Source organism: Xiphophorus couchianus, chromosome 15, assembly GCF_001444195.1.
Source record: "Xiphophorus couchianus chromosome 15, X_couchianus-1.0, whole genome shotgun sequence".
NCBI lineage: Eukaryota > Metazoa > Chordata > Actinopteri > Cyprinodontiformes > Poeciliidae > Xiphophorus > Xiphophorus couchianus.
In genome coordinates, this window is record NC_040242.1 from 23,204,096 (window position 1) to 23,207,359 (window position 3,264).

Below are 3,264 nucleotides of genomic sequence, written 5' to 3' on the forward strand. Positions count from 1 at the left end.
AGACAATGTGAGGATTCCACAAAGTCTCATCTTTCTCAAGCATTTCTTCAACAGAAGCAGGTGATCTACTGATGAGGATCTGTCGAATATTTTTAAGCTCAAGTTGTGTGAAGACATTTTCAGTTTGTTTTTTTTAATTTTATGAAATAATCATCTTGAACAAAATTATCCATGGATGTGCTGGATGTAGTTGAGCTTCAACAAAACACTGAATGTAATTTTAAAAATTCTGTAAAATCTCATTTACATCTTCAAGACAGACTTAGGCACTGCAGCTCCTTAACACCAGGTTGTTTTTTATACATTAGATTTTCCATTTCTGATTAATAAAACACATAATGCAATCAGTGGTCCATGTGTTGATGCTACAATGTTAGACTAACAGCGGTTGGAACCCTACACCTGACAGAGGGTACATGCACTGTTTTATTATTGCTGTATTGAAATGATTCCAGGGTTTGCACTGACATCAGGCCACAATTCCAACAAACTCAGAACTTCCTGCATAAGGTCTGCATTATCATTAGATATGGAGACAGAAAAAGCCTGTTGCAATGATGGTGTTTTATAAGCATCAAGGAACAAAAATTATATAATTGTATGACTGAAGTTATTTTTGCTCATGGAAAGCTTTTCATAAACTTCAACTCTACCTGTCCACAGCAGAGTGACAATAGGAAGCACGGCATCTTTTTCATTATTTTGACCACTCGTCATTTTCTGCAAATAAATACTAAATTGTTGCTTGGAATTTCAGAGACATGTTGTCAGGAGTTTGTAGAATAAAAGAACAATGTTCATCTTACTCAAACATATAACTATAAAGAGTAAAGTCAGAGAAACTGATTATTTTAAGTGGTCTTAGTTTTTTCCAGAGCTGCATGTCAAACATGACTTTGAGATGAAGAGAACTTCGACTTTGTTGAAACTTTTAACATGTTGAAAGTGGCCGCTGTCCCTTTAAGAAGTTGCTGCTCTTTCTGACATTCTGCTTCAGTTTGTCATCACTATGCTCCTCCATGATGCCATTTACAACTGTTACTCGGAGCGTTGCACTGAGGAGCAGCTCGTATGATGAGCTCAGCAGACTCTCAGTTCCACCAGGTGTTTCCTAACTGCTGCTGCTAGTCTGTAGGAGCTGAGTGGGGGAGGGTTGATCTGTGAGGCAGAGGATCTGCTTGGAGCCTGGAGCTCTGAGGAGATTAAAATATTTCTCAAACATGCATGAAACAATCAAGGCAACACTCTAGGCAGATCTCTAATGAGGGAATGACATCATAACATAATATAAAGCTAAAAAATGTTGCCATCACATGATACTGTCCCTTTAAATAGCTCCCACTCCCAGAGCTGGATCATTGTTAGTTAACATTACCACATACAGCAACTACCAGTAAAACAGCTGATACACTGATCAACAGCCAAAGTATTGTCTGGGGTTTTTCATCTGTTTCAGGGTCATGTTGATGAATCCAAAAATCACGTTGGTTTTGCTCCATCAGGTCAACTTTCTGAACTATAGATGCAACATGAGCATCAAAATGCAGGACTTGTTCTCACATCTAGAGAATCTGGATCAATGATGAACAGGAGGAGAGACGCCATCAGGACAGAAAAGAGACGGAGAGTTTTGCACAATGAAGACGTAATGTTCAATTTGAATGTACTTACACGTATTAGTGTTTATTATTCAATTTACAGAAATCCAAGTTTTTAACATTTAATTAATACACTCTGTTAGAAAACATTATTTTCCTCCTAAAACCATTTTTGAATGAGAAATATTAAAGGAAATGAACTGATAATGTCACAAAAATTTCACTAATTTAGTCAGAAGATCAAATTTCTCTAAATCAAATTAGAATAAAAACCTGATTAAGAAAAATGGATCATTTTTGGATCCAGCGGTGCAAAATAATCCTAATTCAGTTAAAAAATATGGGCAACTTCCAAAAAATATGTTCTTGTAACCTAGTGTAAAAAAAAACAAAAAAACATTAATATCACTGGTTTTCCTCTGTCTCGTGCTCCACATTGTAAACCAGTGACAGCAGAGATGCTGCTTCCTGCATCTGCATTCCAAATACAGTCCCAGATGTTTCCACAAACTGCAAATCCATTTACAGCCATCTGGAAGTATTCAGGAAATAAATGAGCAATAGTTCATGGTTTGGGTTCATTTAAGTTAAGAAGTTAAGACAAGAGTAGTCGATCAGGATCCAGAGTCATTAACCCTTTATAGGCCAACGAGTAAAAACAACAAAAGCTCATTTTAAATCCAATAAATACAGGAGGAAAATAAGCAGTGGTATTAAATATGATGTTGCAGAATGTAAACTGGTAGAATCTGCAAACTCCATGAAGAGACAGACCCCAGGTTGGGATTTGAACCCAAGACCCTGAATGGTTGCTGAAAGGCAGCAGTGCAGCCCAGTGAATATCCACAGATGCTTTTTATGGAATTGTAACATAAAAGCTGGATTTGTGGCTGGAATGAGGCCTGAACACAGAGTGTGTGCAGACTGCGGTGAAGAGCATGTTCACCCGTCAGAACGATCCCCCAACAGGACCACCATCCGCTGTCACCCCCACAAATCTGACCTTCATGGAAGAAAAGCACAACGTTGTTTAAGGTTTGCATCATGTGCAAACCTTAAATATGCAAGAAGATGCTAAACTCTTTAGCTTCCTTCCAAAAGCAGCAGTGTGCATCATCCTCACCGCACCATGCCCACGGTGGTGGCAGCAGTATGCTGTGGGGATGCTTGTCCTCAGCAGGAACAGATCAGCTGGTCAGAGTTGATTTGAAGATTAACAGAGGGAAATAAAAATTGATGAAAGTTGAAGCTAGTTCACCTTCCAGCAGAGCAGCACAGCCAGGGTACAACGGTCCAGTCAAAGCAACAAGAAAACTGAAGGCCATAAACTCTATCCACACGTCTCTGGATGTAAAAGGGGCACCGTCAGCATGTTCTTTTATTATTCACTTTCTTATTCTTTAAAGTCTTGGAGAACCATAAGTCATTTTCCTCCCATGCTTACTCTGTGTTGGCCGATCAGAACTGACGGTAAAGTTTTGGTTTGGAACATGATAACATGTGAAACCTTGTGGAAGGATCTGGAATTTTTTCCTCCTGGTTACTTTATTTGAGCTGTTTGAACACAGATGTTCAGCTTTCTGAACGTTTTTTCCAGAACTCCTTGACTGTCTGAAACAGAACTTCTTAAAAAAACTCAGTAACACAGTGAATCACTGCACAGATA